The following is a 13532-nucleotide window of genomic DNA, read 5'->3' as shown; positions in this document are numbered from 1 at the left end:
ATTGTGAGTGTATTTCTTCTTTGTAATCCTTATAATTCAGGACTACAATGGCCCCACCTTTGTCCGCATTGCGGATCACAATGTTAGGATCGCGGGCCAGACTCTCAATTGCCACACGTTCCTCTTTGGAGATGTTGTGTCTGAATAATTCTTTCGGCATTGTTGCAGCATCCTGTAAGACCAATCTAGTGTAGGTTTGTATACTGGCAGCAGTGTGTTGAGGGTCAAATGTGCTCTTGTTTCTAAAAATGGTCCCCATTTCTTGCTGTTCTGTCATTTTAAAATGATCTTTGAGCTTAAGATTTCTTTTAAACTTTTGGATGTCCAACCAAGTATCAAATTCGTCTGGTCTATGTGTAGGGACAAATGTCAAACCTCTATTGAGGAGTGTCAATTCTGCTTTATTAAGCAAGCGATCAGATAGATTCAGCACTATATTCTCCTGGTTCGTCCACGTCGTGGTGGTCTTCCGGTGAGTCCCACTCCTTCTTGGATGTGGTCTCCTTCCTTTTTTCGGTGGCTTGACCTTGTAGTCACCCCTAAAAAATGCACCTGGGAAGTTGAGGGACTTGCATACTCATGTAGTCCTGGAGTATCTGTGTCAGAACCTGAGCTTGTATCCACAGTGTTCAGTTGTCTTCTGGTGTATACCCTCTGGCGGCGGGGTCGCCTAGGCCTGTAGTTCTGCCTCTCCTCAGGGCTCAAGAGCCACTTGTATACCTGTCTCTCCCTGTAGTCCTCAATTACTTGTTGTAATTTATTATTTTTAAAGGTTATCAGGGAGTCCTTATATTCTTTGACTTGGTTTGTAAGTTTATTCAACCAGTTATCACTCTGATCCTGTACCAAGATGGAGCCTTTCGTGGTATCAAATATCCCGATTTCTTCCTTGGTTTTATTAAGTAGGACTCTAACTTCTTCCACCACCAGCAACAATAGATCCAAGGAACACTTATTTAGCACTGCACACCATTTTTTGCAAAATTCACTGTTTCTCCCAATCGTGGGTACACTGTGTATCCTGAACCCCTTAGGAATCATTTTCTTTTTGTAGTATTCCGATAAGTAGACCCCATGTAGATGTAGGTCTACCTCTCTTTTCTTCAGTTTTAATAAATTCAAATATAGGGTTTGGATGGATTCAGTATCTGTAGTGATTTCCTCATGTTCAAATAAAATTCTTGCTGCATCCACCTCAGTCAGGGAGAGTGTATCAGCTCCCTCTACATCTGATGGTGCTATTACAGGCAGGCCCTGTGAGGCACTGATCAGTACAGGTGTATCCATAGTCCACAACAAAGTGCAAGTGTCACCCAAGTGTATCCAAAAGTGATGATGGCTGAAGACAGGGAGGGTAGCAAGGCAGTGGGTGCTACACGATATAACAGAGACTTCGATTTAGTGTACTCTCACTGGCCAACCCAGACACAGACCAGGGTGCTTAACGGAATGAACAATCTGAATAGGAATAAGCACTCACTGGATTTCAAAACAACAAATATTTATTCGGCAGTGACGTTTCGGGGCATTCACCCCTTCCTCAGACAACCCAAAATGTGAAACAAGCAATGTTAAATAGTGACTCAAACCCCTCCCTCATCAAATTTCAGCCAATCAAAATACATCCAAAGCAATCAATAGGGGATGTATGTTAAACAAAAACAATTACATTTCTGTATAATATCAACAAAGTGTATACTTTTACAAAGCACATGTGTGATATAACCATATATAGTGTACTGTATTAAGGTGTCAGCGACAGTGAAGTGGATGGCTGTGGAATATGCCAACAGATAGTAAATAAATCTGCCTTCTTATAATACACTCTGTAATCAAAACATAAGGAGTTCACTAGACTAGTTGTTGCCAGGAGAAGTAGCTTATTAATACCGCATATAACATGCTCAGAGACATTTACTCACTTAACTGACAGGCAACTTACTGTGCATCAAAAGCATCTAAAACCTCAGAGGGTATGGATACTCCGCCATTAGCTGTCACGCTGGCCACCGCATGGTCGGAGGGGGCGTGTCAGCATCCGGGTTAGCATCTTGACCCGCTACTGGAAATCAGTGCCCTAAGCGTTGTTATGCGTTGCCATAGCAACCTATCGTGGCGTCACCAACCACACCAGACCGAGGCCATGCTACGTAGGTCTGTACTAGGTCACCATGGCAACCCAACAAACAATGTCAGATCGAATAATGTTTCGCTTATTAAGAACATACTTATGTGGCAACTAGATATGTGGTTAATTATAAACTAACACATTGGGAGTTATCCAGTGATAGAAATAACAGCGGTTATGGGAATTAAAGCTCACTGGTGTATAATATACTCTAAGAAAATCTCTAGGACTGACATTTGTTTGTTGGGTTGCCACGATAGGTTGCTATGGCAACGCATAACGCTTAGGGCACTGATTTCCAGTAGCGGGTCAAGATGCTAACCCGGATGCTGACACGCCCCCTCTGACCATGCGGTGGCCAGCGTGACAGCTAATGGCGGAGTATCCATACCCTCTGAGGTTTTAGATGCTTTTGATGCACAGTAAGTTGCCTGTCAGTTAAGTGAGTAAATGTCTCTGAGCATGTTATATGCGGTATTAATAAGCTACTCCTGGCAACAACTAGTCTAGTGAACTCCTTATGTTTTGATTACAGAGTGTATTATAAGAAGGCAGATTTATTTACTATCTGTTGGCATATTCCACAGCCATCCACTTCACTGTCGCTGACACCTTAATACAGTACACTATATATGGTTATATCACACATGTGCTTTGTAAAAGTATACACTTTGTTGATATTATACAGAAATGTAATTGTTTTTGTTTAACATACATCCCCTATTGATTGCTTTGGATGTATTTTTATTGGCTGAAATTTGATGAGGGAGGGGTTTGAGTCATTATTTAACATTGCTTGTTTCACATTTTGGGTTGTCTGAGGAAGGGGTGAATGCCCCGAAACGTCACTGCCGAATAAATATTTGTTGTTTTGAAATCTACATACATACATACATACATACATACATCGAAATGAAATGAAAATTCTGGACCGAAACCGATACCGAAAATTCAGGATGATCCTGGCCGAAAACCGAAACCGAAATTGTTTTTTCTTTTTTAACTACAGTGTGTGTGTGTGTGTGTGTGTGTGTGTGTAGCTGAGAGAGCATGTAGGCGGGAAAGCTCCAACAAATGGACATGGTCACTTGTACAGTAGGGAGTGATCTGCAGTGAAACTGGAGCTCTATAAGGGAGAGCGTGGTTATAGCCAGACAACATACATACATACATACATCGAAATGAAATGAAAATTCTGGACCGAAACCGATACCGAAAATTCAGGATGATCCTGGCCGAAAACCGAAACCGAAATTGTTTTTTCTTTTTTAACTACAGTGTGTGTGTGTGTGTAGCTGAGAGAGCATGTAGGCGGGAAAGCTCCAACAAATGGACATGGTCACTTGTACAGTAGGGAGTGATCTGCAGTGAAACTGGAGCTCTATAAGGGAGAGCGTGGTTATAGCCAGACAACAATACGAGGTAGACATGCGTTTTGTTTTTGGGTGTAGTTATCCGTGCGATGAGCGTGGCTGCACCTAATCGTCTCTCATCGTATCTCCGCCTAGTTCCTGGTTCGGGTCTCACACTGACCCGTCAGATTATATGTCCAGAGCCCCAAATGGAGTCTGCCTGTCACCTATCACCAGGACCACTGGACTTAGCTACAACCTTACGTGCAAGGTGGTTATAGAAAGTTACTGTGCTTTTTTGTATACACTGTCTGGTGGGTGCTAATTTGTACCAACTGTGTGCGAGCTTGGGGCTTATGCTTATAAAGTGTGCACGCATATTTGCCTCAGGCGAATAGAATGTCTACGCACAAGAGGCTGATGTATGAGCACTGTATATAAGGCTTAAAGATATTCACTGTGTGTGCTTACGGCTGTGTCTGATAATATCAAGTGTTTATAAACATGTTACTTATCCTCCTTTGATATTTGTATTCACTATTCAGAACTTTGGTTTCCTTCTCTGCTGGTTTCAAATATCATCATGTAATGGTACTTATGTGTGTGCTCTGTGTACCATGCCAGTGCTGTGCTGCTCACCTTATGCTAAGGATAGACGTGTAACTCAATAGAACAGGGGAGGGCTGTACATTTTTAGCCATTTTGGTCCTCTTTGGGCCGAAATTGGAATTGCACATTTTCGGCGGCCCATATTTTGGTGAATCGCTAGTATTATTCTTTATTTAGTTCAGTGTAACAGAATCAGATTTAACCGTTTTTGTTTTGTTACCAATTATCAAAATAAAGTATAATCCTAGAAAACTATTATTATATGCAAAACAGTAAGTCAAGTAATTAACTCAAACAGCAGCTCTAGGCTGGCATCAAATTTAAAATATGCTACACAATAATTTTGCCGAAAATAAAAGGCAAAAAAAACGAAAACCGAAATAACAAAAAATGCTATTTTCGGCCGAAACTTTCTGCGGCCGAAATTTCGGTGATAGATATCTATATATATCTATATATATATATATATATATATATATATATATATATATATATCTATATATATATATATCTATATATATATATATATCTATATATATATATATCTATATATCTATATATATATATATCTATCTATCTATCTATCTATCTATCTATCTATCTATCTATCTATCTATCTATCTATCTATCTATCTATCTATCTATCTATCTATCTATCTATCTATCTATCTATCTATCTATCTATCTATCTATCTATCTATCTATCTATCTATCTATCTATCTATATATCTATATATATATACACACATACACATATACACACACACACATACGTCAAAGGATATTCAGGGATTTCTGACAGATAGTGTTCCAATGTAACTAGCGCTAATTTTGAAAAAAAGTGGTTTGGAAATAGCAAAGTGCTACTTGTATTTATTGCCCTATAACTTGCAAAAAAAGCAAAGAACATGTAAATGGGTATTTCTAAACTCAGGACAAAATTTAGAAACTATTTAGCATGGGTGTTTTTTGGTGGTTGTAGAAGTGTAACAGATTTTGGAGGTCAAAGTTAGAAAAAGTGTGTGTTTTTTTTCATTTTTTTCAAAGTAAATTATAAGATTTGATGAAAAGAATGGTATCTTAATAAGTTGGACCATTTAATGGCGAGAAAAACGGTATAGAATGTTTGGGTACAGTAAAATGAGTAAGAGGAAAATTACAGCTAAACACGAACACTGCAGAAATGTAAAAATAGCCCTTGTCCAATGGTCTTGTCATTAAGGGGTTAAGCTTACATTCCTGCTTTTTCAAATAAAGATACAACAGTACTGGTCTAGCAAAAGAGCGTTTGAGGTGCACGCTGTAAGGAGTCACTGATTAACTTCTAAACTCAGTCTCAGAGACTACAAATCAGCAGCATCTCAGTATTCAAATCTTTATTGGAGAGCTAGGAACAAAAATGGCAACGTTTCAGGGACAAACCCCTTAATCATGCATCATATCCTGACTGCCTTAAATAGCACCAAGTTAACCCTTAGAGGCCGATTTATCAAGCTGAGGCGGACAGGGGGGCACATACGCACCCATGTCCGACCCAGATCGCCTCTGGCGGGCAGAATTCCCATGGCGGAATTCAGCATTGTACACGAGCACTATTTTGCGCTCACGTGCAATTCCGCCTCCTGCCCGCGCACAGCCAATAACGTGGGGGGGGGATCCGTCAATCTCACCAGTCGGACTAAACTGCGGAGATTGAATTTTGCCAATTTAGAGGCGGCAAATGATTAGGGAAGCAGCAGTCCGATGACTGCTGCTCGTTAAATACGGCGTACAGGTTCTCTTGTGAGAACCTGCAGCCGTAATGGGTCGAAAAGCTAGCAAAGCCTTTGATAAAGCGACCCCTTAATGCGCCATGTCTAAACACACCCCACCTAGTGGTAAACTACATCAATAACAGTTTACAAATACAGACAGCTGGCAAAAAAAATAGAAACATCAAGAACTATCATACAATCTTAGATAAACAACAATATGTGTACCTTTTATCAATGCCCTACCGAAAACATCAATAGAACAGACCAATGGGCATGAACAAAAAGATAAACAAGACAAACATCCGAAAACACAGACCAATCTGTCTAATTTTACCTCAGTAGCTGCCTGTGTACATTAGTGTGCTATATTCTTATCACAGCAATACATCAAAAATATTTAGCTGAATCGTACAGGAGTATGTTGCCATATGACATTGAGACATATGAAATGGTGTTATGCTGCCATGTGTTTGTGTATAGAGACTAGTATCTGTATAGCAAACCTGCATATATTCTAGTTCAGTCATGACACATCTGGCCACATTCTAGCTGAGTCAGGGCACATCTGCCTGTTTGATGTGTATCCTGACAAGGCACAACCACCCGCTGTACTTCCGGTTCCAATGTGGTCTGCTGCTTGGTGAAGATGGAGCAGGAGCCAGAGAAGCTGCTCTCCTGCTTGGCCGGGGAGGTGGTCTTAGTATGTACCTAAGCAGGACAGAGAGCTGCTGGTAGTCTAGGGACGACATGTTCAACCAGGGCCCTCAGGATAGGACTGCTGACTGAAGGTAGTGGGCACTAACACATAACAGGGCTCGACAAACCCAGGAGCCATTGTCTATCATTTTATCCCTGGCTCCTAAATTTTTGGGTTATTCTCCATATACAAATCCAACTGCCTGGCTCCTAAAAATATGCCTGGCTCCCAAATATTCTTACTGGCTACTAATTTTTAAAAAGATTTGTCAAGCACTGTTATAAATAGCTAGCTCTCTTAATGACACTTACATTGCCTGTGTCTATTGGTTATAAACGGATATATCTGTACATACAATCACATCAATAACTGCAATTATAATCTTAGTTGTGTGCACAGAATACATACATACTGTACATACAAGCAAGCGGGGAATCTTGCCTAGATGTGCTAATTTCCTATGCAAATATTTACATTGAATATATATATTTATATTAGGGCTGGACGATATGGGCAAAAAAAAAATTGCGAAAATCGCGATTTTCTTATAAACGACTATAACACCTTCATTTTGCATTCTAAAGTTTAACACTACAGAATCTTAATGTACAGAATCTTAAACGTTGGTAACTTTTAACAGACAGTGGCTAAGGCACCAATCTAACCATAATATGGGTATAACACCAGAGCAGAAACCTAGCTCTAAAAAGTGTACTGTACCCCAAAGCCAGTCTGCTTCATTACATAACTAATACTTTGGCAAAGTACAAACTTCTTACACAGACTAAAGGATGTGTTGTAAAATGTTGGACAAGAGAGAGGCCAGCACACATGAAAAGTACAATTATGTACAAATGTAAATAGGATATAGTAGGAAACAAGTGAATATATAACATTTCAAAGTTCTAAAACTTTTCTCCCAAGGCAGAACAGAGTGATCTGAGATGTCATAACAGAAAATGCAGCAGGTCTGCAGAAAGAACAGGAACTGTTAGCACGTTAACTTTTCAGCGCTGCTCTACATTAGGCTGCTCTTTTTTTAACAGAGCTATTCTCTGGCTGCATTGTATACGTTTTCCTCAACACCGTGCATCCAGAGCAAAATGCTGTTTGAAGACAGTCAAATATGCAGTGGTGCTGCAAAGCAGCAGTGCATTGATTATTGTCTGGCTCTGAGATTTTTGCAAGCTCGTTCCCTAGCTTTTCTCAGCCTGCAAAGCTGTTTTCCTCTGAATTAAAGATGTTTGTATGAGCAATGCACTTTTTTTTTTATTAGTGCATTTCTATGTTAGACTAAGAAAAAGAAACAAATTAATTCAATAGACATTTTGCAATTACTTTATTTTGTCTGCAGCTAATTTGCAATGCAATTTTCAACTACTGCACTAGATTATACAACTTTAAATATTGCTTTATTCTCCAGCTAACCAACACATTGCATTTGATCTGGTGCTTTAGTGTAACTGACAAATTTACAATTTTATTTCATTTAAAAAATGACCCGCAGAAAAATTTTCACTAAGAAAAAAATCTAATTGCAGAAAGTGAAAAAAAAGTTCTGTCTCTGGGCTAGTTTGTGGATTACATGAATTCACTTATTTCTATTGATTGTTTTTCTGTGATTCGAATAGTACAACTACATACAATTTCAATCAACTTTCCAATTTACTTCTATTATTAAATTTGCTTCATTATTTTGTTATTCTTTGCTGAAGGAGCAGCAATGCATTACTGAGAGCTAGCTGAGCACATCTAGTCAGCTAATCACTAAAGACATGTGTGCCCTAATCAGCAGCTAGCTCCCACTAGTGTAGGATATGTGTGAATTATTTTTCAACAAAGGATACTAATAGAACAAAGCACATAAGAAAATAAGTGAATTAAAAGCGTCTTAAAATAATGTGCTCGGTCTTAATCGTGCACTTTTGATTTTCCTATCCCTTTAAGTATATGAGAGATGGTATGAAGTCATTTATTTTGCTGTTCATTGGTTGGGAAAATTAAAAGCCATAAATTGTGTTTAGGTAATTTATGGCTTTTATTTAATATTTTTATTGTAAAAATGAGAACGCTGTCTCATTTAATTAAAATGCAGCAGATGTTTTGTTTAATCTCACTACCTCTACTAAAACTACTAAAGGGACAGTATACCACCAATATTTATATAACTGCATGTAATAGACACTATTATAAAGAAGAATGTGCACAGATACTGATAAAAATCCAGTGTAAAACCTTTTAAAAACTTACTTAGAAGCTCACAGTTTAGCACTGTTAATGAGATTAGCTGAACAACCAGTTTAAGGGGCTGGGTGTAGATACCCTAAAATAACCCTACAAGCTCCCTAATTAATGTCACTGCTGGGCATAATACAAGTGTGGTGCGCAGCGGCATTTAGCGGCCTTCTAATTACCAGAAACAAAACGCTAAAGCCATACATGTCTGCTATTTCTGAACAAAGGGGATCCCAGAGAAGCATTTACAACCATTTGTGCCATAATTGCACAAGCTGTTTGTAAATAATTTCAGTGAGAAACCTAACGTTTTTGAAAAAGTTTGTGAAAAAGTGAATGATTTTTTTTTTTTTTTTTTTTATTTGATCGCATTTGGCGGTGAAATGGTGGCATGAAATATACCAAAATCGGCCTAGATCAATACTTTGGGTTGTCTACTAAAAAAAAAAAAAAAAAAAATAATAATACATGTCAAGGGGTATTCAGGGATTCCCCACATATCAGTGTTCCAATGTAACTATCCCTAATTTTGAGAAAAAAAATGGTTTGGAAATAGCCAAGTGCTCTTTGTATTTATTGCCCTATAACTTGCAAAAAAAAAAAAAAAAAAAAAAAAAGCAAAGAACATGTAAACATTGGGTAATATTAAACTCAGCACAAAATTTAAAAACTATTTAGCATGGGTGTTTTTGGTGGTTGTAGATGTATAACAGATTTTGGGAGTCAAAGTTAGAAAAAGGTGTTTTTTAATAGTAAATAAGATATGATAAAAATAATGGTATCTTTAGAAAGTCCATTAAATGGCATATAATGTGTGGATACAGTAAATAAGTGTAAAATTACAACTAAATACAAACACCGCAGAAATGTAAAAATAGTCCTGGTCCCAAACGGTCTGGTCACGAAGGGGTTAAGCAACTTCAGTGAGACCTAGGAAATACAGGGCCAAAGTGCAGGAGGTGGGTCAGAGATGAAGACAGTCATATCAGCTGGAAGCTGGTGTGAGAATTAAAGAAACTACTGCTCAATCACTGAAATTTCATAAGATTTAGAAACTGACAATTCCTATGATTTTTTTTAAAACAGAATTTTCCAAATTTACTGTAAAGAAAGTGTTTGGTAAGATTACATAAAAGGGGTTGATGATAATATATTATCAAACTTAGGACCCAGCAAGACTACTAAGAATCCATACAAAAGTCCTTCTATATAAAAATATAAGTACAATACAATTAATCCAAAAAGTTAGAACTAAACATTTTATGAGCTTTGGCTCCCATTATTTGTCAAGCAAAAAAGTAGTAACCCTTTTTTTGTCTCTGCAGTTTTTTGCTGTAATAAAGACTATAAACTTCTATTTTGCTTTGATATAAATGGGGGGGGGCATTACCAAGCTTTGTGCACCACAATTTGGATCATATATTTTACTAGTTTAAGTTCATAATGACAGAACACAAAACTTCCAAAGCACTGGCGGACATACTGCAAGTAGGAGTGGCAGAAAATAGGACAAAGACTGGATGACTTGTGGAGATAAAGTGAGATTAAAACATTCCAGATCAAAACCAAGTATTTTGAAAACCTCATGCCAAAGACACAATTTGAATACAATGTTGGGGGGAGCTTGCAGTGCAATTTTTAGTTGGCACAGTGTGCTACCACTGCAGGTTAATGCCTATACCAGTGTCTAATTAAAAAAAAAAAAAAAAAAAAAAAATGCATCCGAGTTAATTGCAAAACAAAAAAGATGCAATGCCACAATGAAATAAGCTAAGCAGAACAGCACCTTTGAACAGACACATCACTACTCAACAGTAACACTGTTTTAAAGTCCATTGAAATGGCTAGGAAATAAATTCAAGTACTTTTCAGCAATCTAGAGAAGCAGTAACAGTGACCAGGTAACATAAGCAAAGCACTACAAAATATAAACATGCATATTAAAATGTAGAAGGAAATAAGTTTTCCATATTGTTTTATACATTCGCACATGTATGTATAGTTCTCGTTTAAAGATAGAAGAATGAAAACACAGATCATTACCCTACCTACAAAAGCACTTGTCTTTAAAATAACCATCCAGCAAATTCAACCAGTTTACTAAAGGAGAAAATAATAGTGACGTTTATTACTGTTCAAAAATGTGAAGGGAGAAAAACATCCATGTCCTGAACAAAATAAACCTGCTTTGTGCACAAGCAAACAATTTGTAACTTTTAAACATGTAATATAAAAAAGGTAATGTGTTGATAAAAGTGTCATCTCACAGCCTCTGTCTTACTCCACCCAGTCTCCACTCAGCTATGCTGCACCCATAACATGGGGACAAACAACCAGTAAATGCATGTATTTGTTGCTTACACAATGCACACTAAACCAGTAATACCTAAACAATTGTTAGTTTATCACTAGACCCTCAGTTTACTATGCATCAGAGGGTTGCAGCCCAGTGAAGTCAAAAGGTTAATATATATGTACTGAGAAAAGTTATATATGAGCTGACAGTCCCTTCCAAGCATTACATTATGATTATTTGTTAGCAAACCATCTCTACCTCTTTTGGTACATATAGCATCCTCTGTCTGAATGGATGATATGGACTGTGCGACATCTTTTGGTACATATAGCATCCTCTGTCTGAATGAATGATATGGACTGTGCGACAGTCATGTTACAGATGTCTAAATCCCAGCCTCCAGAAAATGTGATGCAAAAAAACCTGATGTATTATTGGAGTCTCACTAAACCATAGATATAAATGCATTTACTGTGTAAACTGTAGCCATCATATTGCCACACCTTGGTTGACCATCACAACAGAGGTATAAACTAAAACGCACATCTAGTCACATACACTGCAGAATATGAAAAACAGCATGAACAAGGTTATCATTAATGTAGACCTTTGTGCTTGATTTTTAATACATCAATTGTACTTGGTTTGACTGATTTCCAAACTTAATATAAAACTGTCAATTCCCCCATAGTAATATACAAAACAAATACATTGTTGGATCAATATTACATATAGATGCTTTTACTGTAACAAATGTTAAATCAATTAATAAGAATTCATAATGCATGAAAAAACGAGTATGCCTTTTTATAAAAACATATGCAAAATACAGTTTAACAATCATAAAAATTACACAAATTAGAATGAAGTGACCGCATGCCCTAAAAAGTATTTAGATTATTTACCCCAGGGATATCAAAGTAGGATGCAAGTCTCTGGCACCTAGAAGGTTAATAAACTAGCAATGATGTCAAACAGTAAGCAAGTACGAGCATAGAACTGTCAAAGGCCTTGACTGTACCAAATTGGTTAACAAACACAGATACAATGTCAATTTCTAAATCAATGTCATAACAAGTCGCTGTTAAATGGTTTTATAGGTTTCAATAATTGCAGTAAGCACCAATATGTTGTAGTTATATCTATCAACACCACACGTTTCCTACGCCATGTAGTGATGCATGGTCCTTAAACTGTTCTAGACCACATAACAGCACTTTTTTTTTTTTTTAAATGTCATACTCTACATCCATCCCAACGAGTCCCTTAAGCCTCCCCTGATAATTAAAAGCAGTAACGGCTGGCAGCCATTTTGAGAGGCAGAGAAGATGAAGGGAGGAGGCGGCGGCAGCAGCAGCCACATAGTCAATATCCTAGGCCTTCCCTCCCGCCTCCATCCAGCACGGTGACCATGCGAATATGAAACAGGAGAAATGACAGTATGACACTTACCAATAGGACGTAATGAGACCTTTCGCAGATTAATGGCAATGGCCACCCAGCCGGCTCCGCCTGAGAAAGGTCTTGAGAAGGACGGCGAGGGCGAAAGCTCTTGTGACTCGTGAGTTGAAGTAAAAAATGTAAAAAAAATAAATGAGGCTGGATACTGAATGTGACGAAGCGCAGAAGCTATTTTTTTCCCTTTATCGTATCTAGGCATTAATCAATCCAATTACGCTTCCTCCCGTTGAGTAACTCCGCGCGTTTTGTGACAGTCTATTATTATTATCCTCCTAAGTTCTTTCTACCGGGCTCGTTACGGCAATCAGCAGCCCCGTGCTGTCAACGAAACGGAGATCAACAGCGCGGTGACGTCATGTCAAACACCGCTGTGGTGGAGAGGAGGGCGCAAACCGGCCGGCTGCTGTAGAGACAGGAGGGAAGGGCTGGAAGCTGCGCATGAGCGTAGGCTGCTGCTGTCTTAGGCGTGGACGGCGGGAGAGAGAGGGGGAGGGATGACAAAGCGAGTGACGCATGGAGGCTTCAGTGCGCGTGCGTCTGTTGTGGTTATAATATAGTGCGCGTGCTTGTTTGAGAAATCTGAGGGGCGATTGCTTTCTGAATGTAGATTTCTTAAAGGGCCCTCTTAACTCGTTGTGTTAGAGATACGTAAACAGATTTTACAAGCATCCGAAAAGTTAATAGTTTCCTTATAGTAATACAACAATTAAATGTGGGCTACTTTGACAGCCAAAGGTAGAAACTATTATGGTTCACGTTTTTTAACGATACGATGAACAAATGCATCTAACGTTTCGTGGCTAGTCCGTATTTTATGTTAACCACGTTTAACAGTTAATAGAACAGAAATATGATTAAACGCCTAATTTTGATATCCCTCTGCATGATTAGACGTTACCATGGTAATCCCAGACACAAAAGACGTAGATAAATATTGACAGCAGAAGATACACGGAAGCACTGAAAAAGATATTTACTGGGATGATGATGTAAAACTATA

At 38.2% G+C, this 13532-nt stretch overlaps 1 protein-coding gene across 1 annotated transcript in view; it reads right to left on the bottom strand.

Annotated features, from left to right (window-relative positions):
* PAFAH1B1 (platelet activating factor acetylhydrolase 1b regulatory subunit 1) overlaps positions 1 to 12974 on the bottom strand; it is a gene marked incomplete in the record, with an annotated part of 508857 nt that extends 495883 nt beyond the window's left edge. Inside the window, 1 exon segment of the mRNA XM_053706276.1 lies at positions 12524 to 12974.
* Between the last annotated feature and the right edge of the window lie 558 nt (positions 12975 to 13532).

Source organism: Bombina bombina, chromosome 3 (assembly GCF_027579735.1).
Source record: "Bombina bombina isolate aBomBom1 chromosome 3, aBomBom1.pri, whole genome shotgun sequence".
Classification (NCBI taxonomy): domain Eukaryota; kingdom Metazoa; phylum Chordata; class Amphibia; order Anura; family Bombinatoridae; genus Bombina; species Bombina bombina.
The sequence above is the reverse complement of the archived record's forward strand: the minus strand, read 5'-3'. Positions and strand labels throughout refer to the sequence as shown.